This window comes from Pyxicephalus adspersus, chromosome 1, assembly GCF_032062135.1.
Source record: "Pyxicephalus adspersus chromosome 1, UCB_Pads_2.0, whole genome shotgun sequence".
In the NCBI taxonomy this organism is placed as follows: Eukaryota; Metazoa; Chordata; class Amphibia; order Anura; family Pyxicephalidae; genus Pyxicephalus; species Pyxicephalus adspersus.
In genome coordinates, this window is record NC_092858.1 from 145,850,825 (window position 1) to 145,878,118 (window position 27,294).

The 27,294-nt window shown below is 38.1% G+C and overlaps 1 protein-coding gene across 1 annotated transcript in view; it reads left to right on the forward strand.

Annotated features, from left to right (window-relative positions):
- LRRC75A (leucine rich repeat containing 75A) overlaps window positions 1-27,294 on the forward strand; it is a 163,192-nt gene that overhangs the window by 1,140 nt on the left and 134,758 nt on the right. The window lies entirely within an intron of this gene.

Genomic DNA, 27,294 nt, shown 5'->3' on the forward strand with positions numbered 1-27,294 from the left:
AGTCTGAGAACCCTTCCTCCTATGCTATGGAGAAGAGGTGATGGGAGGGTTCTGTAGTTTGGTCATAGGGTGACAACTCCTCTCCTCCGGAATTACAGCACAGATGGTGAGTGTTGTCACACCTGGACATGAGTTACTGGCAGGGTCAGTAGAGAAATGAAAACAATCAGCAGATAACTTCCCAACCTCTCTGCTTCTACTGTTTTTTTTCTCTTTCTCACTTTGTTCTACAGAACACCTTCCTATGAAAAGAAAAGTACCTTCTTGTCCAAGGGTGACAACGCTGCTCTTCTTCCGAAACAATAAGTTAGTGTTGTCACTTTAGGACAGGAAGTCCTTTGCTGCCAAGGTGAAAATAAAACAAATGCAGCCACCACATCCAAGGACTACAATGCTGCAATGTATAACATTTTTGTTTTTGAAGCACTTTATGGGGGTGCAGTCAGGATTATCCTGTACGTTCCACATGCAGAAATATCATGAGGTACTCAGCATTTATATACAGCTTCTAGTAGATCAGAATTATATACTGAGAATAGGGAATGGGGTCATTGGACCCGCAGTGTTGTCCTGCACTGTGCTGATCATCACATGGGGCAGTCTGACAACATCTGGCGGCTTGGGTTGGATCTCCGGCACTGTAGACACCAACCAGTGTGATCCTGAGCCCGGCTGTCACATGACCGCTTGTAGTCTCATACCAGGCATGGCTGTCTCTTTTTTTATTATTGCTTCATTATTAAATCACAGGGGGGCTGACATGTTGGAGGGTAAATGAGGCAAATATGAGATTACAAGAATCCTATTAGCAATATTCTGTAATATATTCAGCACCCCCGGGCTCCATCACCCAGCACATTGCCCATTCTGTTTGATGTGATGATGATTTTGTCATGTTGTAGTGCGGCTCGCTGTGTTTGGGGAACGTTCTGTCTGGCTGTCTATGTGAGATCTGCCGGGGAAACCCCGAGGCTGGAAGGATGATGTCACTACAGGAATCCCCCCCACCCATCCTCATCGCAGGAGCCTGGGGGGTGCTGAGCAGCAAAGCAGTGTCACTCACCGATCACATGGAGAGGAAATAAAACCCAAAAACAATGCCAAGAGAAACAGAAAACTTCCATCATCACTGTGTTCATCACTTGTATACATTCTATACTGAAACTACAATATAATACCTTGTATGCTGCAGAGATGTAACCGGGGCGGAGGAGAACTCATATAAAGTCAGCTGTAAAGAAAAGAATGATATTCAGGAAACCTCACAGATTTCTGGGTTCTTTAATAGGAGGACACCTCAGGTTACTGAGAGATCAACCTAAAGTAAATTTATTGATCACTGATAAGGGGGAAACGTCAGGGAAATTCATACACCAATCATTGTAAGGGAACCTTCATAAACCATTCGGGAAAATTTCAGGTATATTCATGGCTCATTCATTACAGTGAAACCTCAAGTTGGTTTATGGACCATTTGTTGAAAGGGGAAAGATCAAGGAGATACATTGATCATTAAGGAGCAACCATTCATAAAAGAAAAGTAGTTTCATAGATTGTTCATTAAGGAGAGATCTCAGGCAGAATACTTCTAGTAGATTCATGAACCCTAAATGAAGTTTCATAGAACATTCATTAGGAGGGAACCTCAAGAAGTTAAATGGACCATTCATAAAAGAAAACCTAAAGTAAGTTAATCGACTATTCATTAAGGAGAGATCTCGGGCAGATTCATACACCATTAATTTAGGGAATTTCTAGTAGATTCATGAATCTTTTATTACATGGAACCTCAAGAAGATTCATGAAACATTCATTAAGAGGGAACCTCAAGGAGATTATTAAGGGAGAACCTCAAGACAATTCACAGACCATTTATAAAAGAAAACCTCAAGTAGGTTAATAGATTATCAAGGAGGAATCCCAGGTAGATTTATGGATGATTCATTAGGGGAATACCTCTAGTAGGTTCATGAACCCTAAATTAAGAGGAAACCTCAAGTAGATTCATGGACTGGAGCGTAAAAGGAAGTCAAGTACAGTAACGGAACATTTATTAATAGGAGATCTTAAGGAAATGAACAAACCATTCGTTAAGAGAATACCCCACTAAGGTTTATGGACAATTCATTTAAAGAAAACCTTAAGTAGGTTCATAAACTATTTAAGAGGGAAACACAAGTAGATTCACAGGTCATTCATCACAAACTGGTAATTTATGGGATTGGGTATTAAAAAAAAAAAGTAGATTAATTTTATAATGGAAAACCTCAAGTATATTAATAAACCATTCATTAAGTAGATTCCTCAAGTTGTTTCGTTGCTCATTTGTTAAAGGAAATCTCCCAGAGATTCACAGACCATTCATTAAGGCGGCCTCAAGAAGATTCATGGATCATTCTTAAAAAACAAAAAACAAAAACTCAAGTAGGTTTGTTGACTGTTAAGGGGAAATCTCAAGTAGATTCACAGATCATTCATTACAGTTAAACCTCAATTTTGCTCATTAGCCATTTTTTATAGGGGAACCTCCAGGAGATTCATGGACTGTTAAGGAGAATCCTCAAACGCATATGAATCCTAAAAATGGTTTTCTGTACATTTTTCCCTTTTGATCTGTTAAGTATAAGAAATGATATGTTCAGTGTCTAAATCCTGCTTTCTGCAAATGCTGAAAATGACATTTCCTGTTTAGCTCCTGAATTTGCTACTTTTTCTCAGTCTCTAAACAATTACATTTTGCCTCTAAGCTTTTCTAAAGCTGTGTACACACATCAGATTTTTCTCGCCCGATAATCGGCATCGGCCAGATATCGGGCGAGAATCTGGCGTGTGTACATTCGGCGTCGTTCATCGTCCGTGGATCCGTCCTGGCGGATCCACGAACGATGAATGACAAGCGTTCCTAATGCAAGGGAATGGGGAGAGCGCGCAGCAGGGTGCCGCTCCGTCGCTCTCCCCCTCCCCTCTCTATAGAGCAGAACGCAGCTGTATGTACAGCACCGTTCATGCATCGTGTAGTCCTTTGTCGTTTAAAGGATCGTGAAAGATCCTTTCCAATGACAAAAATTGCACGTGTGTACGCAGCTTAAGATAGGAATGTTTGCTGTGACCTTTTATTTTCATTGTGTCAGCTCAGGTGACATAAAGAGTTATCTTACAAAAACATCCTGAGATGTACAAACAAAAGGAGGTTGTAAAATTGTATCTGGGAGGGGAGCTCCGCTATTGGTTTTGTTTGCAAATGTGTATCTTAGTTCAGGTTCACCTAAATCTAAATCTGATTGGTTGTTATGAGTGACTACTCTGTTCGGTTTCCTTATGTTCAGTGAAAGAAATGAGTTGTTGGAAGTCTGGCTAAATGTCAGCAGATCCCTGCATGCAATGTGCTTGGCTTGTGACAGAGGAGGATCAGCCTTTGTGATGGTTCCTAAGAGTGACAATTAGTGCTATAGACCCATGACTATTCTCATGGTGAATATTTGTTTTCTGTGTGGGCAAACGCCAGGATTCTTTTTTATGGAGGAGAGGGAGTACACTTTCTTTTATTCTCTTTATAGAGAACATTATGATCCCTGCAGTAGAATGCTGTTGATGACGGGTATTAGACAAGTATTACTTTTTCAACACCCAATCTTTTGTATCAAGACCCCATTGCATCTACTGAGCCACTTTCCAGCCAAAATGATGGACACCATAAAAATATTGTGCTCCTAAATGGTAATGACATAACCATTTGGAAGAGTATAGAAAACAAATATGGAGTCTCCTTGCTTCAGATGTTGTGATACTTTAAATCTAAAAACAAGTTACAGAGACAGGAAGGTCACTGCTAACCCCCTGGGACTGCTGGAGGATGTTGCAATTGTGCATAATGGAATTCTGCAGATTCTGTCTGTTACCCCTCTGCCTGGTCAAATCTGTCGTAAATATTTGGAAAACAGAAATGAACTTTGAACAGATGTGTTGTGAGTGCAGACCAAATTCAGTTTTTTCCCAAGATGAATGTCATTCTTCAGTAAGAAAAACACTTTTTTTTTTACTGTTCTTGCAGATAAAAAGAAGAGTTTGTTTTGAGAATCTTGTTGACATCTATTTGAACTTTGTCTAGGAGTCCAGGAAACCCCACATTTTACAAGTGGTTTCTGTAAAGGACTCTGTTAAGCTTTGTGACCTTGTTTATTTGTTGGATCATACCACAATGTATTATTTGCTAATTAATATTTAAACACAATTACCTTAAGTCTATCAGGAAACCCCTCTTTTTCTTTTACATCATTTTCAAGAGGAAAGCAGCACCCAAACTTTGTTACTTTTCATCATACATTTCATTGAGCTTATACGCCTTTACTGGAAAGTTGTCTCTCTGTTTGCTCTGTGGCCAGATAGAATTTTATACTGAAAAATGACTTCATGATCATCAAACCTACTTATTTTTCATGGGATGGGAAAAAGTGTCCAGACCTCAGTGTACACATGTACATTCACTGTAATTGAAGGGGAGCTGCAGAGTAGGTGAGAATTTTTGAAGATTGTTCACAGCTATACCTTGACATAAACTATCAGCTATACCAGGGTCATGTAAACAAGCTGCTCTTGTACTACACTTGCACTACTTTTGGGCAAATGCAGAGCCCCCAATATACACAACATTTACTTGTGTGTTGTACTTTAGGGCAGTTGTGAGCGTTCTTACTAGTATGTGGTCTTTGCCTCTTGACACGGATAAAACATGCAATCCATAGAATGTGTTAAATAAGTATAAAGAAACTGAAATAAAACTTTTTTACCCCCATAAGACATATTACAATTACATCCCCTATGGCTAATTTATTCCCCAGGTTGAAACCGAAAGACATGATCAGGTCTTGTTTGTATTGTGTATAGACCCCATTGTATCATTATTTTGTTTAGCTGGAGGACACACTCATTTAAAGGAGTACAGAGCCAGCAATAGAAATAATTGTCTTCTGCTTTAGGCTTAAAATTTTAAAATCAATCTATTGTTACACAAATACAACCTACACATTTCATTACTGAAAAAAATAGGAATTTTCTTTTTTTTCTGCATGAGATGTCAATGTATATCATTTATACAAATATACTGAGACTTGTAAAGTTGTTACATCAAAGATGCTGAAAATCTGTAATTGTTATCTTTTTTTAATCTGAAGAAACCCAAAGAAAAAAATATTAATGGCTAAAAAATTAGCAGAGAGGGAAAATTGCTGGGATTGTAAACAAAATGAGGGTTTGCTCATAAAATTTAATAAAAGTAATACCCATTTAAATGTATATGTAGTTATATATATATTAAAAATGTATTTACTGGGTATAGGCACAAATTAACTTTGGATAAAGTATGGAAAAGGTAAATCCTGTCTGTGTCAATGGTGTCCCTAGTTTTTGACAAGAATAATTGGTATGTTCTGTACTTGCTGTAACTTTTATTAACAATCAAATTTTAAACTAACGAAACTATCACTTCAATATACCATTTAAGGGTTTAGATGTCTTTTCAGAAACTTTCCAGGTTCTTGCCTCAGGACAGAATGATTATCATAGTATGATTGCTGACCTGTCTGTCTATCAGAATGTTAAAGTCAGATCAGAGTATTCTAACCCACTATATGTTTGATTACACCATTTATTAAGTTACTTTAAAATTCTTCCAACTAGACTTGTGTATGTAGATTCTCACATTTTAGGGAAAAGATTGACAGAGATGATTCATCAACATCCTACTGTTTATGTGTATGGATAGTAAATAAAACAGGAAAAAACATTCTCTGTGTAATCCAGAAGTTTTATTACATAAATTGTGTCCGTAATTTGGTCTAAAAGTGCTTCTCCAGGCAAAAACAAAATTTATGGTGTAAACCGTTAAACAAAATGTGTAATGAACACTCCTGCCATGACTGTGGCATGCAAGACCCCTTTTTACATCATTTAACCCACCCCCTTTTAACCCATAAATAACCACAACAACTGATGTATGGTAAAATTGGCCTATTGGCCGTTTATTAAATCACAACTTCAAACTTTTAACATTTAACCTTTTTTGAACAACCACCATTAATCTTCATTAACCACTTATCTCCCAACAGTAATAATAATAGTCACCAGGTGGCAGGTCCTCGATCATATTAACCCCCTTTTCCTTAATCTGTGATCTGCGTTCCAATTGATATATATGTATCACTGCTCCAAGACGCACCTCCTCAGCCTCAGGAACCATATCAACCACGCATACTTCCAGCTGTTAACCCCTCACCAACCTCATTCCACAAACCAGGAGATCCCATACCACAGATGGCTCTCCACACTTCAACACTTTTTCCACACACCTTTTACCACACACCTTCCCCAACCACTTCCCTTCGAGGACCTCACCCGCCCACCCTGCAACTCAAACACCTGGATGACCCAGAATCGGGCGGGAGGGTGGGAAACTCGTCACCTTCTGTCACAATTGAACTGTCTCCCTCTGTCACCTCAGTCTTTTATGACCTCCCGTGACCCCACCCATTGTTTTAATTTTCGTCCAACCAAATCAATAATCTGCCATACCCCTCACACCATATTTCTGACCTATGGCCTTCCCCCCACAGTCATGTTGGCCCCCGCCTAGCTCCCCTCTCGCAGGCTGTAGGGCCTCCTTTTATCATTGTTCTCAAATTGTATCATTTGAAATAAGCCTGGTAATTCTGCAGGTATCACCATTAGAGAATGAATTTCCTGGGTATTGTGGACTATTCCTGCAAATCGCTGTTCTTTTAATAAAATTTAATTAGTGCTTAGTACAGTATGGTTCTACTTCTCCTCCCAGACAGGATGTAGGTGTACCAATGGCCTATGCCCACTTGTCAGAGATAAATGGGAGGCTTTGGGGTTATGTGTCTAGGGGCGTGCATAGTGAGGTGCCTAGTTTTTGACAAGAATAATTGGTATGTTCTGTACTTGCTGTAACTTTTATTAACAATCAAATTTTAAACTAACGAAACTATCACTTCAATATACTATTTAAGGGTTTAGATGTCTTTTCAGAAACTTTCCAGGTTGTTGCCTCAGGAATGAATGAATATCATGGTATGATTGCTGACCTTCCTGAACAGTCTGTCTGTCTATCAGAATGTTAAAGTCAGATCAGAGTATTCTAACCCACTATATGTTTGATTGCACCATTTATTAAGTTATTTTAAAATTCTTCCAACTAGATTTATGTATGTAGATTCTCACATTTTAGGGAAATGATTGACAGAGATGATTCATCAACATCCTACTGTTTATGTGTATGGATAGTAAATAAAACAGGAAAAAACATTCTCTATGTAATCCAGAAGTTTTATTACATAAATTGTGTCCGTAATTTGGTCTAAAAGTGTTTCTCCAGGCAAAAACAAAATTTATGGTGTAAAGCGTTAAACAAAATGTGTAATGAACACTCCTGCCATTATCATTGTTCTCAAATTGTATCATTTGAAATAAGCCTGGTAATTCTGCAGGTTTCACCATTAGAGAATGAATTTCCTGGGTAGTGTGGACTATTCCTGCAAATCGCTGTTCTTTTAATAAAATTGAATTAGTGCTTAGTACAGTATGGTTCTACTTCTCCTCCCAGCCAGGATGTAGGTGTACCAATGGCCTATGCCCACTTGTCAGAGATAAATGGGAGGCTTTGGGGTTATGTGTCTAGGGGCGTGCATAGTGAGGTGCCGCTGCACAAGGACCCTATACCCTCCATAGGCAACAGGGGCCCAGAGTCAGTTTTATGGGGGGGCCTCCAGGTGAGTTCTGCACTGGGGCCCCACTGTTGACTATGCCTGCCGCAGGTGACTGTGTATAAATCAATGAAAAGAAGGTATTTTTGTGACTTCTAATATCAGCAGAACCTGACAACACAGTCTAGGAGGTAACATTTTGCCTAAGCTGTACATATATTGACATAATTTAAATCATGAATGGCTTCATAGACAAAGTCACAAAAACAATTTATATACTGTAATTCCATGTATTAACTATATACAGTACAGGTATGACAATACACAGTATGTCCTACCGGTAATTTCTATTTTAGATTTTTTAGATATTGGTTGCAGGCCAAGTTACTGATCCTTGATCACTCAGCAGCAGAAAGATGGCCATCCTTGGATATACCCGTACTTGGATATACTGCCATCAGATGTTTCACACATTGTTAACTACTCCATTTGTCTTACATGATGCAGCTAAAGATGTAATTCTGTTGGGTTTACTATTAATGTGGAGAGATTCTCTGCTAGAGTCCTTGCTATAAATCCGTGCATGAATCGTTCCAGCAGCATCTATACCCTGTTTTGGGTTTACAACATTTAGGACAGGAGTGATTCTTCTCTTCTCTGTTAACTGTTATAGTTATATCTGTCTTTCACCCATAAACATTATACAGTCCCCTAATTCTCTTTGAGACCAATAATCACAGCACGACCTATGCTTTTTTAAAGCTCTTTTCCAGCACCATTTACTCCTTTCCAATGGACATAGTGAATTTTCTGATTGTGATTGAGGGAGAGTCAGAAAGATGAGCCAGAACCACACTTAGGGCCCAGCTGTCTGATGTCTGTCTGGCATTTCCAAGCATAGCCTGGATCACTGCACAGTAATGGATTTGCTGTCTTCCTGTGTTTTGCCGTAAGGCTGTCACTTTGCTGTTTTATTTCTGCTTTCTAGCTTGTAAAATTATGATTTACAATCATATTACTGTTTTTTTTTTTTATAGTTGTAATACAGCTGAAAGTCAATGCCCTGAGTTATTATTTTAATAAACGCCAAGCTCCTTTGAAATACTTAAATAACTTGTCTTGTTTCTTAACATTTGTTTGACAACAGGTTCTTCAATTTCTTTATATAGTATGTAAAAATGCCACAGAAAGAACTTATGTAGACTTCCCAAGGCACAAAAAAATCTGTTTGCCTATCAGTGTCTGGGAATACCAATGTTAAAGTTCTGCCAACATATACAGTATTAGCTTTTAGTGTAATAGATGGGGTTTGAATATTACCTCTATTAGGGTACTGCTTGGGACCTCCTTCAACATTCCCTGAACACACTTTAAGCAGGACAAAACTCTGGCCATTAAAGCCCAAGAAAACGTACCAGCTCCATATGTTACCTGGTGGTGCAGTTAGACCATCAGGGTGGTTACAGTGATTTAATTTATAAATGTTATATTTATATAGTGTAAGCATATGAAGTTACAAAATGTATTGGGCAGTTTAAGTCAATCTTTACTTCACAGGAGCTCACAATTTACTGTCCCCAGCACAGTCATTAAACTTTATATCCTTGATCAGTGTGACTGCAAGACTTTAACCATCTAGCGTGTGTTTGATTGTGGAATGAGGGCCAAAATAAACCCTCAGAACTCCATAATCATAAAACAGCCTTGTTAATGGAGGCTTGGTAGGGGCAGAAATCTTGAACAGGATTGGTGCATTGCTAATTCCTAATCATTGATATCCATTGGCAATTTATTCTATCAGGGTTGCTCCTACCATCCCACAGTCTTTCAGTCTAGAGCTGCCCTGTAGATGTGGCATGGGTCAAGGTAGAAATAAAGTTATGAATCCCTAGGATAAAGAACAGCAGTAAGGCTATGTTCACACTGGCCTAGTGCTTCCTCATGCCAGGAAACTGCTTCCTCTGGGGAAGATGCTGCAAGTGGCTTCTGCCAACAGCAGCCCCATAGGGAATGGATGGGGTTCTTTCTGTTACTACTTTCTGCCGCCAGCTGCCAAACCTGCAGACACTGCCTTGTGGTACGAGTGACTGGCAAGGTCAGAATGTGGCCTAATACTATAGTCACAAACAGTGACCTTATCTATGGTTTATTGGCAGGATCAGAGATGGGGTTGATATTTAAGAGCAGCCTAAGAATACCTAAAATCTAAACCACAGGTCAGTGTTCATGTTTAATGCAGCTCATTTGATCATTTTATAGAAATGACCATAAATCAGTTCTTTGCTTCTGAATGTATTCAATTGTAGAATCAAAATAATCCAAATCAGTCAGTTCAGAAAGTTTCCATTCATTGTATCTGACAGATTACTTTTTTTTGAACATATGCAGATCCACTTCTCTTTCTTAATTAATAAATTGTTGATCAAGTGGAAAATTTTGTTCAATTTGCCTTTGGATTAGTGACAAGAAATGGATTTTAAAGAATTGACTGTGCATCGATCTTGATCTATGGCAGTGCGATCATTGTGATTTTTCAATTGACAGTTAAAATTTGTATTGAACGAGTCAACTGAATTTATAAATTGAACAGATTAAAGTTGATTTGTGTTCAGTTTAGCCCAAGGGTCTGAATTTATGTGTTAAAGTTAAAAAGACAGATGGATAGAAATATTACATAGACTGATATTAGCAAACATCTATGTACAGAGAAATAACAGTGACTAAGGGTATATGATGAATGACTAGCAGACAGAGTCCTTTTCCTATAAATATCTCTGTGTTATGCTGAGCTAAAGGGCTAATTTTATTGATTTTCCTTGAGATCAGCAAGGGAAGCCTCTTATTGTACAGAAACATAAATATCATAATTCACAATACAATTCACGGCAGCTTTACACTTTGATCCATGTTGTTGATGAGGCAATTAATCAAAGCCATCAAGTGAGTCACTTATGTCATGTAAGCTCTGGGCATGGTATTTGATGCTTGAAGTCTGCATATCTGGAGATATTGAAGATTTCTGTGTACTTTACTGGCACTTTCATAATGGGAAAAATGCAGATGGTGTTTATATTTATTTTCTTTCCTATACATGCACATTCTCCATGTTCTATTGCTTTAAAACACTTCACAAAATACCTGCTGAGCTGCTGGAAATCCAGTGTGTTCCTATTTTCCTGTTTTGGGCTGACAACACGGTGCCTTTTCTGAACTAAAATCCCAGCCAAAATTGTCAGCCCTGCTGACAAAATTATTCAGCCCCTTTCTGAATAAAAGCACTCTGCACATGCCCTACCATTTCATTCTTGTTCCACCGGCAAAACAAAGCCATTGCTTCTATAAATCTTCCTGCACACTGTGTATAAAGTCTCTTGGGGGATTTAGTTCTGGGCTGCATGGGATTAAACGCTGAGTAATCCGGTCACTGCAACCTGGGAGAGAGAGGAAAAGGTCATATATTTAGGGATATAAAATGTGAAAATGTGTGTGTGTGTGTGTGTAGTTTTTTTTCTTCATTTTGCCCAAACATAAGCTTTAACTGTGTAGGCTAAATATTAAAATATCAATATTTTCCTAATAGCGAACCTGATCTACTTGTGCTACTCTGCGTTAAATTATTCTAAGTCACCGGCTGGAAACAAGTGTATTTACAGATCAAAAGTGTTAGAAGAAAAGTCCTCAACTAACGTAAAAGAAGTCCAACATGACCAGATAAGAGGTCAACACTAGCAGCTTCCATTATTCTTTTATGGTGGATTCATTTATTTGGTAATGGCATGTGCAATGTATTGCCCAATAATTTTACACCTTCACACCCCAGTAAGTTTGGGGAGATTGATAGACTTTTTCAAGCCGTGGCAGTGTGAACAAAGGGCAATAGCTATATGCAGATCTTGTGGCAGTAATGACTACAAAGGTAAATGGGCTCATATGATTAGGTGGTTATTTTTAGATAGTTAAGGGACATTTACTATTGATGGATAAATGTACATTTAGTGCTAATGACTGTATAATTTTATGCCCCTTTCCCCTCAACACACTAAAAATAGAACCTACTTGGCAGAGAAAACTTGTACAAAATGGTTTAAGTTTCAAAGAATGTCTCTTAAACATAATAATACAACATTGAGCTTATTGAGGCTAAAGTGTGTGGTTGTAGTATTTGTAGTTGGTTGTAGTTTGTTTTGTTGTCAGAATAGGAAAACTTTGTCTGCACCTAATTCCACTTGTCCATGATCATTGATATCGTAAGGAAAATCTCCCATCGGGCCTGGTTCGGACTAGAATTTTTTTTTTAATGGTTTTAAGCTTTTTATTGCTTTGCAAATGCCTAAAAATGCTTGCAAAATAGTTATCATTAAATTGAAAGGTTTTAATTTTTTCTTTCTGTTACAGGTGTTTTCAAGTGCAAGAATTTTTTAACTGCAGTATCCTATTCAGCATTCGGGCTCAGTTTTGAAACCTAACCACCTCTATATAATTTAGCTGCTTGAAACAGCATATATATTTTTAAGCAGGTGTTTTTGGTGCCTGGAGATTGTCCAGAATCTAGTTAAAATACAGCAAGCCATTTGAAATTCCTGCACAGGTGTTTTGGTCTGAACCCGCTTTGCTGAGCAGGCAGTAGTAGCTGTCTGGTAGTAGTACAGGACAGTCCCAAGAAGAAAGGCAATATAAAAGGTGAAATAGCTTTATATTTAAATAACTTCTGAGTTTAAGACAATGTTCAATTTTCTTCTGTAGAGGTTTTTAATGTTTAAGTGAGCAAAAGCAAATCTTTCTGCCTGTATAATCTACTTTACACATTATGGTTGCCATATCCAGTTCTATGCAGCACAGATAATATAGGTCATTTTTACCATTTGTCATTGTAAGGTTGAGAATGATATGTTTAGGTATAGGTCTACTTTAATAATTTTACTAGGGTATTTATATACCTGGTGCCTTTGTCAGGGATCTGTGTCTTAACAGTAACTTTCAGTGGTTAAACTGTTTTTTCCAGTTGAGACATAAAATCTATTGCACTAAAAAATTGTAGAAATGTTTCAACATATCACTCTTGTGGTTGGTTGTGAATTAATGCAGGCGGATGGCAAAGATGTGGTAACAAAAGCCTGAAAAATCAACAACCCTGCCCAATTAACAAACTATCTGTATAAGATAATAATCCCCTGTATCAACATAAAACCCTGCTGATTTTATTATTATTATTAATAGGATTTATATAGCACCAACATATTAAGCAGCACTGTACATTAAATAGGGGTTGCAAATGACAGACAGATACAGACAGTGACACAGGAGGAGGGGAGGACCCTGCCCAGAAGAGCTTACAATCTAAGAATCTGCACATTCACATGTGTAGACGAGGCATGAAAATAGAGAGGATCACAAATCTTATAGGGACCATGTCTGCAATGCAATTGTGGAATGATCGTAGGTCCAATGATCGGTACCCATAATAAGAATGCATCCACCTGCAGGCCTTTCTGCAGGCCAATTTTAGGAGCCACGGTGCTGTATTCTACATTTTGTACATTTTTTAATTTTGAGGAAATGATTCTGACTGTAAATATAGTTAGAAAGATACTCAGAAGTTATTAAAAATCATTTAGGTGAAATTAAAATATATATGTATCCAATTGGTAAAATATCATATATATTGGTTTAGTGTCAAAATAAATTTTCAATATCTTTAAATCAGCAACTTTCATTATTCAATTTTCCTTTGGTGCTGCAATAAAAACCCCTTTGTTAATTTTTTTGTTTTAGGATGACAACACTCACTTTCTCTCAATTATGCTTCTGTTCTTTTGGGCCTTTCTCAAGTAACCTTTTTTAACAGACATTATATAGATATGATCTAGTATTGTAGATTTCTCAGCAAACTCGAGAAACGTCATGCAGCCATTTGTGGGGTACATGCATGTAGACAGGAAGTATTTGCATAGATGATATACCACATCAGCAAAATGATGGGCTCTATTTATAAAACAGAGAATCAGACATTCCCAAGAATATTCCCTTTTGGGTCCATGTGTTTCAGTGGCAGTAATTGATTTCCACCATGGAATGTCAGATTCCCTGTTTTATAAATAAATCCCTAGGAGTCAACAACAATGTAGTGATCACTTGTTTTAATCACAATAACCCCCAATCCACAAAAACCAAATAACTGGAGTAAAATTAAAGGATACATTTTTGTCAGTCCTCAACAAAACACATTGATGGTAATCAAATTTTTTGAAAGCAATGAATAATTCTCCTATGTCACTGCAACAAAATGCATTCCAAATTATGCAACAAGAACATGTTCTGAGGCATAAGGTTGTACTTTTGCCTGCTTTATTTACCAAAGCAAGTCATTAAATTATGTGTACCAAGCTGCATACTATAGGATACTTATTACCGCATACACACTGTTAGCAATACAGACACACATACTTTACTATGATTAACATGCAATAGATATTGAGATATGCATCTGACAAACATTTCTTGTTCCCTTTTGTTCTGATGTGAATATTCTCTAAAGGGAGGTAGTGCAACATTTCAATACATTGCCTGGCCAAAAAGTCACATACTCTAATATTTCATTGGACTTTGATTACAGCACACATAGGTCTTGGCATCATTTCAATAAGATTATGTCATAACATTTATTTCTTTCAAGAGTTACATTAATTTTTCTTGGGCAGCACAGTCGCTCAGTGGTTAGCAATCCAGCCTTTGCAGTACCAGATCCCAGGTTCGAATCTCAGCCAGGATTTTATCTGCATGGAGTTTGCAGGTTCTCCCCATGTTTGCGTGGGTTTCCTCCCACATTCCAAAAACAAAAAAAAAACATGGAGTTAGGGTAATCTCCCCCCCCCCCCCCAAATTGGACTGTATTATTAATATTTGGCGCCATCATATTACGCAGTGCTGTTTAAAGTCCAAAGTCATATTACTAATTATTAAAGGCAAATTACTGAGATAGGGACATTAGATTGTGAGCCCCTTTTAGGGATAGCTAGTGACATGACTCTGGATTTTGTACAGTGCTGCGTAATATGTCAGCGCTATATATATACTGTGTAATAATATTAATACATTTTTCTGATTTGTACTGATTATGGGAGAGTAGGACCACTGTGGAAAGTCTTCTCCATCAGATCCCAAAGATTCCCATTGCTTTCTCATTTTCTCTGACTCATTCTTTTCACAATTTGTATATTAAGGTAGTCAGCTGACCTAAATTTTTGGCCACATACCAATGCTAAACCTAGACCCGACAAAGTGAACCATCCCAGGCTACCTCCATGGGCTTGGGAACTTTTTTGGGGGCATTGTGTGATACAAAGTAACAATGCGATTTAAAGTAGACTTCTCTACAGGCAGGTGGATAGCACAGGTACAGTGGTACTTTCTTAGTTAACAGCATTATATACTTCCTTAGCATGCTGCCTGAGCTGCATGAAAAAAAAAATCCTGGCATTGGTCACACAGGTGAATTCACCATCCTTCCTCAATAGGTGGAGACAGGTGGGGAGATGGGTGCGTAACCAGAAAAATTCCCTTGTGTAGGGGAAGGTTATATACCCAGATGACTTTTTATTGCTGTTTAGGTTGTTGTTGGAGATTTTTACTTTCTTCCTGTTTAGTAAAACCATTGTTGTCATGCCAAGAAGTGAGGGGAAATCATTGTAGCAGAGCTAAAAAGAACAGTGGACAGTCATATTTGTATCCTTCTCTAAAAAAAAGTTTTGGCTGGGTTTATATTTGCAGAGATATCAACAGCTGTTCCCAACTGTTTAGAGACTGACTTTGTGGCAGTAAAAAATATTGCTTAAAGCAGAATTATGCTAACCTAACCTCCAGAACATTTGCATATTCCCTCTCCGGCACCAACATCCTCGCCTGGTCTTCTCAATACAGAGCTTTAGCCATCTTGAGATGGTGAACAGGCAGGTAATATGTTGGCATATCATGTCTTTTCTGCAATAAGAACTTCATCCCTGGCTTTGTTCCTGACTTTGGTTGCCTGCTGCTTGCTTTGACCCCGGTCTTTCTTGACTATTCTGTGCTTGCTGATTTGGTACCACGCATTGTCCTGCCCATCCTGGTGTGTCTAAGGACGGCAACTTGGGAACAGCCCGCAGTGCAACGTTCTCACCTCTAGAGGCCCAGGAGAAAAACAGGCTGTTGCTTAGACTCTGCACCTTGGTCGATCTTAGGGCTCAAACCATCATTGCGCTACCTACAGCACCCCCTATTGGTTCCTTTTCTCCAAGCATGACAAGAATGTGGAGCCCCAGAAGTGGTCTTTATAATGTGGGAGTTCTCATCATATTTGCACATTTTGACTGGCTGACATTGTATAGTGCTTATCTTCAATTATTTAGTAACTCATCTCTGGTGCTTTCATTTTCTTCCAATTTATTGCATTTACACTCATTGAGAGTTGCCTTGTCTTGGCACAGCATTGTTCTAGTAAGGGTGGGACCCTTTGAATTATACATTGCATAGACGCTTTCAATTGGTTGTCCAGTGGCAGGGTCCTTTCAGGATTCAGAGGAGAGCCTGCGGACAAATACAATAGCAATAAGTGGTCCATCTGTGGGTGCATTTAGGCCGGGTTAGAAGACCACAGCAGTTGCAATTGGCACCGTCAAGAGACCTTTATCACAGATTTGAGAAAGCTGTGGTTCACCTCCCCTAGACCTGACATAATCCCCTTAAAAATGTCATCAATCAACAATCATAATCATTATACATCTTGAAGGTTCAGTTGGGCTTTAATGGCACTAATCATTCTCAGGAAATTTTAGATTTCAGTGCAGCAAACATGATATAGAAATTTAGCCAGGAAGAAGACCCCTCTGCGTTATATTGAGATCAGTTCATGTTTGTAAAGCCTTGAGTCATAGTTCCTGGATTTATTTCTTTGTTGTATTTATGGTACAATAAATTGCTCTGAATGTTTTATTACATTTACCACCCAGAGGGAGATGTAGGCTGCGGTCTGTGATTGTGACAAAGTTCACACTGTAGACAAATCTGCAGGATTGTGTGTTTCTCGTCTGGTACTGTATGCATGAATACTATATCTTTCGTCATCAATATTTAAATAAATGTCAACTGTCTTAACTGAGACACCACTGTTTTCCCTACAGAGAACTCAACAGTTCCAGAATTATTTCTAGAAAAAGTTGGCAGGAGAGCCTTTTTTAATGTTACAGCAGTAAAATAGCCCCGCATGCTCTAAGCCTGTGAATTACAAAGTAGACTGGGTGTATTTGACCTTTAGGTAACCTTCTTGGGGCCTTCATTTGACCTGCTTCAAGCTGTTTCTGATTTATGTTGATTTAAATGGAGAAACAATGCAGTTTTTAGATGAACAGAAACACATCCAAGGAGCATTAAAATGGTTTAGGAGCTTTACAATCCTGCTGTATAGGCATACACACACCTATATAGAGAGAGAGAAAAACAATTGGAAGAGAAGAGAAGAAAGGACAAGTAGTTACATGTTTAGTGTCACAATACCTGTCGGTTCCTGCGGCGCTCCCCACTGAACTGTCCTGCGGTGTCCTGTGCATGTCTGCCTCATTGAGCTGCCAAGCTCAGCACTTGCTCTCTGTCTCTCTCAAAATTTGCTCCAACAGAGGGAAAAAATTGGATGTTCCCTGGATTTAATACCAAGTTTTATTCTGTACTTCTGGAAAGGCATCCAACTTTTATTTTAAATCAGTCTATAGTACTAGTTCTAAAGTAGTAGAGAAAACATCAGTTTGAATGGGCATAACCCTATCAAGAAAATGCCAATATGGACAGCAGAGATGCGTGGAACCATAAAGAAATTTATATGTTGCGGGTTAATTACCTCCAAAATGAAGGTAGAAATATCAAAATGGAATATACACAGACTTTGAGCTGTCAAGTATGGTAGAATAGAGCCTGTTGTTTACACACAGAACTAGGTTAAAGAACACTTAAGCTAAAGACAGGTAGCCTACTGCTGCATTGTATCTTTGGGTAACCTGTAGTACTCTGGGAATCGTTTGTCATTTTATTTATTTATTTATGCATTTTCACGGCCATCTTCTACAATGCACCTTTTATAAACAATCATGTCTTGTTAAATAGCAATTTCTGTATTGATAGAACAAAACCATAATACAACAGTTGAAAAATGTGTATAGACTTGAAAGAAATTTATCAAACTGCACCAAATGCGTTCTACCTAACTTGAAAAGGGCAGGTAAAGTGGTAATTTTAGGACCACTTATCTGTCATTTAAAATAAAATCTTGTTTAATGTACAGGGCTGTGTAATATGTTGGTGCTATATAAATACTGTTTATTAATAATATAATAATAATAATAATAATAATACAGTAATAGGAAAATGCCCTATTGGTCATCCCTGTAACCACAATTCCAAACCAGCTGTCATGCATTAATAAAACTTTAGTGTGTTAACAGCCTATAAGGTTGCATTGCACATTCTAATGCAAGTACTTTTATACCTTGGTTCGTAGCTCCAGCACCCTGCACATCTCTGTGGTACAAACCCAAAGATCTGCAGTTAGCCATGCTTATGGTGATGTCCTCCAACTCAGCAAATACTAGAGATGCCAGGATTCTGATCATGTTTTAGTTCAATGCTGTCACTCCATACATTACATGCAAAAACTAGCACTAAAATAATTGCAATGCACAATGAAGAGGTAGAGCGGATGTAAAGAAAAAATGTAACCTATTCATTAGGTCTGAAAGTTTAAATACACTTATCCGGCAATGTTTAAATTCTGATACAATAAAGGGTTTTGGTATCTTGTGTACTGGAAAAACTGTGGGCCATTGTCATATGTTAACCTCTACTATTGCTTGTGATGCTCAGTAATACTTGAGCCCTGAGGTTAAAATCTAAGCGTCTGAGTATAAAATGCAAAAGAGCAAAGCAGAATAGTGGGGAAGGCAACTAGCTCAGGGTCCATGGTCTTAAGGGGCCCATCCCATTCCCTTGGAAACATCTGTTAGTCAACAACAATTCTAAGACTTTGTAAAACTGATTTATATCTTTACAACTACATCACTGCTAAAATACATTAAAATCCAGTGTTTGTTTTATCACAACGCCCAATGTCCCTAATCGGCCCCTAAGCTACTCCAATAATATAATACTATGTACACTCATAATTATATTTTTGGAAAAATACATATTCATTTCTGCTTCCAATCTTTATCTGCCTGAGTGAGGAAGAAGAGAGCATCTCATGTGCATAATAAATCACAATGATGATCATCTAGTCTTAGAAATCCAGATGTTTTCAATTGAAAACTCCAGCATGTGGAAATATCATCATGGCAGGAGTATTCCCCCTGAAATAAGACAGCCCTCCTTTTCCAGTGGCTGCCAAAACAACTAATAGCAACAGAAATGCCTGTTAGTACTTACACTATTTTTAAATGTGTATATTTTTCTTTTTAAACAAAGATTTGCCTAAAAACAGTTGTCAGACACATGTGGAAGGATACAGAAATGAGGGCTTGTGTGTGTGATGACACCTCCTCCTCAATATATCACAGTTTAGGGGGATCTGAAATGCTGTAGTCTGATGATTCAATCATTGCTGTGTATGTTATGCTGCTGCAGCCACAGTGGTCAGGTCCTGGAGCACAGCATGTTGGCTGTATTATCAGTGCAAGGAACACATATAAAATATATGTATTAGTTGTATTGAAACATATCAAGATGTATTGTTTCCCATTGGGGAAACTTCTGCTTCCTTCCAGTCCACTTGGTAAGCAGGAAGTCTTACCAGTGAGGACATCTCTGTCAAGTATTAAAAGTGTATCTAATCCCACAGAGAAAAATGGAATGTATTGCAATTTTACGGTCTTTAGATGTGGTGAATGCATTTCTTTTTCTCAATTTTTTATTTGTACCTGCTTATCCTCCCAGTAACATACTTATTGTCCTCCATTGACAGGGTTAACTCAGATGCATCTATGGAGGAGCGGAGTTGTCTGTGCACTCTTATGGGGGAGAGAACAGTGGGGTGCTGCTCCTGCATCCTCCACTTCTCTCCATTGAACAGATCAGTGTGTACAGTGCTGGTTTATTCTTCTGTCACTATAAACTTTTATAAAAAGATCAATTCCAAGGATAATCATCTGATGTCTGTACGAAGCTGAAAACTGCTAAGACAGCTCCCCATCACCTCATGGTAAATTTAGGGCTGGTTAGCACTTTCAGGGTGGCACTGTAACCCGTAACCCCCCACAGTTAAACCCTGGAGAAAAGCAGCAGATCAAGCTAAGTTTTTGTGGTTGATCTTCTAGTATGTATGGCGGGAAAGACATATCAGAGGTGTAATAGATCCCAGATGTCTCGTAAATGACAATCTATGAAATAGAAGACAAAGCCACCAGCACTCCAAAGTACAGGATTCTTGTTTTATTGTGAGAGCTCTTGAATCCCCTATTGAGCAGGTACTAATTTTGAGCACTGAAGTTATGTATCCCTGCACCGGGCTTCATTACAGATGCTATGATAATACGGTGCGCTGATTGAAAAATTCCTAGCAAGTAAAAAAAAACTCTTCCACCAAAAGGCACTTCCTTCTGGCAAATATTCATTTTTATACATTCATTTAAATAATATTCATTCATTTTATACTGGCTAGGGTAATACACTCAAACAAAGCTGAACATGGTCTGTATTTTAGCAGGAGACTGTGATGAGAAGAACATTTAGACATTTACATCTTTAAATGAAAAATAAAACAAGCATTAGCTGGCTTTCACCAAATAAGTGTTGAAATGGTGTTTTCAGACATGTATGTCTGGATCACTCTTGTATTTGCCAACTGTTGATATGGATCCAAGTTCTTCTAAAAGCCAAGAATTAATAATATATAAACAACTGAATGTGAAATTCTGAAAACCAGGTTTTACTGTGAATCTGATCAGTTTACAGTCAGGCAGATTATGCTGGAAATAAAGTCAATGGCAATGTATGAACAGTTCAGGTTTCCCTCCAACAACAGCAAGCATTGCTCTTTTTTTTTTTTTTTTTTTAACATAAATGGGGTTGTTTTTCTAAGAGGCATTGACTGTGTTTGGCTAGAGTGAAAACTGGCATATCAAAGGACTTCCAGCCTGCCTGAACTGTGCTACTTATTGTCTCTGTGTAGTGAATGCCAACTAGTATCATCCCAGAGATGCATTGTGCTAGTAACTCCGAAACTGACCACCAGCCCTGGAAGGATGTGATATTGGCATTGACTGCTGACTGTATGTGTGCAGCATGTTAAGAAGGAAAAGTATTCCAACAGGTCGCTGTCTTTTGTATTGAAAGTGAAGTTGTTGGCTCTTGCCCATAGAAATCTGGCAGCAATAAAGCTGGAAGGCAGCCAGGGAGAGCTATAATGTAGCTTTTCTTAGATAGTGAACTATATTGTAAATATACATCCCAGTAAAGTGTAGAAGTCATACAGATTTGTTCAATTGTTCTATAAAAAAAAACATAACCTTTATTTCTTTACAGGCAAAACAGGACAGTGTGTAACAAAAAGGTTTATGGATTAGCTGCATTTTTTGTCTTGATCTTGTGTTTGAATAATTTGATCTGGGTTAGGTTTTGAGCCACCTTAGTTGTTGAGAATAGTTGAAGACAGCAAAGCCAAGGATGTGGCTGTGGCAACTACAGATGTCGAGAGTTTCAAATCTCAGTACAGAAAATACTCACATTCATCCAGATTTTATTATTATTATACATAAAAAAGATTTATATAGCGCCAATGTATTACGCATCGCTTTACATTAAATAGGAAAACGACGGACATGCACAGACAGTGACACAGGAGGAGGAAAGGACCCTGTCCGAAAGAGCTTACAATCTAAAAGGTGGGGGAAGTATCACACAATGGGAGGGAAGTGGTGGAAAGTATGAGGGTTTTAAGAGACAGAAGAAGATGGGTAGGAAAGTATGAAAAGATGGGTTTTGAGTGCTCTTTTAAAGGAGCGATATATATGTATATGTGTAAATATATATATATATATATCAGGAAAGAAAGAGGCAGCAGGGTTACCTGAAACATTTCTAAATCCATGACATGAACCTTTGGATGCATTCGGTGCTTTGATTTTTGCAGTGTTATAAAGAAAATCTTGAAAGTGATTTGTTTCTAGGCAGTATCTGGAGTTTTGTCTGGAATTTTTCCTGAAGAATAGCAGTACTCATCCCAATGAGTTTGCCTAGAAACTCCTTATGCTACAGCATTGTAGCTGTATATCTGCAACTTGAGATCAAAGGCACTGCAGTCTTGTTTCTCCCGGCAGCAGCTACTTAACGAAGGAATAGGAAAATGTGACCAAATATCAGCCTGCAGTTTTCTGAAGTACCAGCTGTGCTTTGCAAATGACAGAGCAGGTGCAAGGTGCAAGCCACAGGGAGGAGTGTGGGATTGATCGATCCCAAAGCAGGACTGTACCTACCATATGTCAAATTCTAAATTCATTTGAAAAAACATTTAGCTTAGGTTAAAATATGGGGAGATTTTATTGCTGACTGGACCCTCACTGGGAAAATTAAAACTATTTTTATTTGTGAAAGGAGATCCAACATATTTCAGTTGTCATCATAAAGGGAATAAAGAAGAATCTTCCAACAGGTTCTGTTCTGGTGGCACTCTACTAAAGCTTGCCACAAGCTAGTCAATAGGTGCCTGCCCAGGTAAATGATCAATATCTTACTGATGTCATAAAAGTTTGGTCGCAATGCACCTTAACATAAGAAAAAATGTAGGTGCTGTCTGCTTTTCTTTGCAGCACGGGACACGGCATTGGATGCACACCTGGAAAAGTCCAAATACTCAGTACAACTTTTGAGTGTAAGGATGGATCCACACCAATGTGTGTGATGGTGCATTTTAGCACACATTAGTTTTTGGTGGTAGCTGTGGGTGTTGGTAACACCAAGGCACAGCAATGCATGCAAAACACATTACCATTTGTTACTTACTTAAAAATGTGTTCATGTGAGTAATTGTCTGTCAAGGTTCTCATTTATTCAGGGCATTGTATATCTAGTAGTAGGTAATGACATTACACATTTCACAGCTTTCAAAGCTGCTTTATCAGTTCTACCAGTGTAGCATTCCATAGCGATTGGATCAAGGTGTGAATATAAATGCTGTAGTATTTTCCTACACTGGAAGAACTGATATAGAGGCTTGGTAGGCTGCAAAATATCTTCAACGTTACAAGTCCAATTGAACGTGAACAACTACTACTAGATATACCAGTGTGACCTTTGCCAGCTGGGCACATCTGCCAGGTTATTGTAGAATCAGGGATTATTTGGTCGCGATTTTAAGGTCTGATATGCATTAAGAATCTGAAACTACAGTACACAGCCACATTCTTCTGTTCTTTTATACCAACACTATATATTTAGCTGATGGCAGTAAGAAAAGTAGCATATTTAAATTATAACTGTAGACATTTTTAAGTGATTTCCAAGTGCACTCCATGCACCCAGATAAGCTGTTCAGACTTATATGAGTTTATTTTCCATGTTTTCTTGCTGCAAAATCTCCAGCCTTAAAATTGATATATCATTGATACAGAGGAAGTGTTTTGTACTTCGGGGAGTTGTCGCCTTGCATTAGATATTCTTGTTTATTTGTATGAACATTGCTGTAACTTTGGAGTGTCCAATATACTATCCATTCGCAATAGGAATGGGGTGGGGTAGGGGTAATAAATTAGGGGAAAAGAGGGAAAGTATGGGAATGTAAGTTTTCAAAAGGAATTTCAGTCACATGTAAAGATTGTAAAAGCTAAGGTAAACTCAAGCTTTTAGGTGAAAGAGCACACCAGGAGTTCAAGCACTCTGCATGGTAGGAGCAAATAGTTTTTGATGATGTTGGTTTCATAAATAGCATGTTGAGGTGATAATTGCACATGATCCTGCAATACTTCAGTGCGGGTATTGTTACTTCATGCTAATTGTGTAGCTGACACAATTTACAGATGTGTGTTCCATCCAAGCAGCAATCAGGATCTCCATGTCATAGTTCTTGGTTCTGTCTCCTTCTAATTCAAATGTCACTCCTTATGCAACAATATGGATTGTCATGGGCTGGGTACACATCTGTATAGTGTGTTAAAACATGTGCAGTGTTCAACCCAGGCATTTCCTTAAGCTTGGTGGGAAGAAATTGAAGGCAAGTGGCAGCCCCTGTATTGTGACCCAACTCTTAGGTAACACCCATCAACAACCAGGTGGTTACTGAAAAGTGCCGGGTAGTGCACCCAGCTAAATGGGGCTGGGGAGAACACTGCATGTGTGTTATTGAGGGTTGGGTTAACCCCATGGTTGGACTATCAAAACACCTCCACACACAAGAAACTGCATAACAATGTGGTTGCTCAGGGTCTGACATTTATTTATGACAAAAATGATCAGGGCATTTTTAGACTTTCAGTTGAAATTTTGTCCACAAGCTCAACCATGGTTCCAGCCACTCCCATTCCAACTGAGAACCATTTTGGGCATGTTTATATGTGGCTGCATTTACAGAAAATCGTGGCATGCATTTTGTTTATTTTTCTTGAAGAAGAACCATATTTCAACCACACTCAACTGTGTGGCAAAATAGTTGAGATATGCTGCAGTTGACACTAAAAGCATAGCAATTGTATAAGGGCAGCCGGGAGCAGCTAACTGCTGACCACAAGTCTGAAAGGTGCCTAAAGCTACGTATACACGTCAGATAATTGTGGTCCGAATATCACTTCAGGGCTGGTATTAGACAAGAATTTGGTGTTTGTACACAGTGTTGATCGTTCATGGATCCGTCCTGGCAAATCCACAAATGATCGTAATGGATCTCCCCCTTCCCCTCTCCAAAGGACAGAATTTTTCCTGATAAAATAAAATATAATATTATATTGGATAAAATAAACTAAAATACTGGATTATCTGTCTGATTTATTTTTAAATTCAGTGAAAAAAATCAAAACTAATATGTGTTGATAAAGTTGCTGCTGGCATTACCAGTGTCAGATGTTTTATCCTTAAATTATTAATATTCACTTCTTTACAGTAACAGTTACATGTTGCAAATAAAAAATACTGTAGTGATAATGATGATGACTGCTGACTGCAATTTATATCATTTTGGCAACAGTCATGCTGTGAAGTGAATTAGCCATCAAGCTTTTCAGTGGGCTCCTTAAGGTGCCTTTCTTGCCCATACTGTGTTCCCACTACTGGAGAGCCCTAAAAACACTGTGCAAGTAGTAGTTCTTTGTAAATCAGTGTTGACATGTGGGTTAAAATGCCCCATCCTCTATAAGATAGTTCTCTGGCTTGGCAATTACCTATATAATGGCCTAATTCCTAAAGCAGCAGTGTGTGTTTTGGCAGATTTGGGTGGGAGAGCATGATTAAAGCAAATACTTTGGAGGTGCTGCAGTGTTCAACCCAGAACATTTTCTAAGCCTGGTGGAAAGAAATTGTAGGTGGGTGGTATGTCCTGTATTGTGACCCAACTTATCAGTAACTACCCAAAACAACCTGGTGCTTACTGAAAAGTGCTGGGTGGTGCGCCTTGCTACAAGTGCCTGGGGAGAACACTGTGCTGGCTGCAAACCCTAAGGGTTACTTTACTGAACCATTTAGTAGATACGTTTATTATGAACATCAATTATATTAGATCATTGGGCTTATTATTTCAGTTTTATACTAATATATATTCAATAACGTCCATACATGGTCTATAGCTCAACACCCACTATACTAAATCTATTTTAGAAGATAATATAGAGCACATATGAAGAATAAAAAGTTATGTTGCACTGTATTCCATTTCCAATGCCTCATGCATAAAAACCTGCACAATGTAGTTAAATAAATGTAATTTTAATTTAACTCATATTTCTGGATATCACGTATCCCCATGGCATTATATTGCTTTTAGTAAATGGAATACTTGTGTAATTTACAGAAGTATCCAGCTTACTTAGCTAGAGTTCACATCAAGAAAACCATTTACTTACCACACGGGTTTAGACACTAAATACAAGGTGATAAAATGACAAGGCAATTGACAGTGTCAGCAATTCAGTAAACTTGTGTCCTAAATCAATATGTTTTATAATCTTGCATCAATGTTAGTGACAGACTTGCCAAGTTTTAAAGCCATGCAGTCAGGACTGGATTTTCATAACTTGATCCGGTAATCACACAAACCTTTTGCCACCAAAGCAATAACCTTTTTCAAAATCGCCTTTTTATACACATTACAATTTCATTTTGTAGTGGGAATAATGGTAATCTGGGTTTACATATAGGGTCTCTTCAGGAAAAAGTGGTATTTCCATACATGCAGTTTTATTCAAAAGTTTCTGAGGTCTATCGGGTGCATTTGCCCTTGTTTTGACCTCCTCGGTGTGAAGCTGTTTTTGTATCCTCATTGACTTTATTGAGGAGAAAGGAAATCTGGTCCAATGTACACAAACCCTTTGTTAGTCACCCAATGAAGGGACTTTTGCAACTCTTTTGTCTGTAACTTTTATGCAATAATATAATAACCACTAAATTGAAACTGTGTTGGAGATAATCCAGATTTTTTGGATTTATCTAGTGTCCACAAATGTAACACAATATTTGTATGATATCAGGTGCCAGAAGTAAAGGTACTGTATTCCAGTTTGTATAGGTAGAGTAAAGTTAACTATTACAAGTTTTTAGCAGACAGAGTTGGCTGGTCTAATGCGCAGTTATCACTACAAAGAAGTCACTGTCCAGAGCTTAGAAAACTCCAGATTCTAAATGACGGCTCAGCTGGCTGATGTGGGAAGAAAACTGCAAGGTCTTTGACCTTGTTTTTTTGGCTGCTATCCACCAACCATAAACTCTGTGGATTTTCTTAATTCCCACGCTTAGCTAAAATCTACATTACAGTGTGCCATAGGAAAGCTTTTCACAGTGTGCTCATGTACATTATACAGCTTTTGGGTGATGTAGGCATGACATAATCATTCATCCTAAATTATGAAATTATTGTGGAACTTTAATGCGGATCTTTTTTTTATCTTTTTTCCTGCCAAAATGCTGACAAAGCCAGTTTCCACCATATAGCTCATGAATTCTATATATTGTTGTAAAAACAAGAATTATATTGCACATTTAAACCTGTAAAGTAAAAGAGGACCATAAGAAAGGTGCTGCTTCATTTGTACATTTAGGATTCTGACATACAATAGTTTATTAATATATAATATAAATGTAGACTGTGCATCTTTTAGGTAAAACCTAAACCCAGGTATGGTTACTCAAACTTGCCTGCTTTATACAGGACACCTTCACCTCCAGATCACCTAACTAAAATGTAAGCTAGAAATGTCCATCCAGGTACTTACCTTCTACCCAAAACTGGAAGTAAACACACGTGATTTACTGTTATTGAAAAAATGGAGCTCTCTATCAAGTTAGACATTCTTACTCATCTCTTGGAGGTCCCTATACAAGTTATCTCTAAACTATTCAGTGTACAGTATGCTCCCCTTCTATTGTG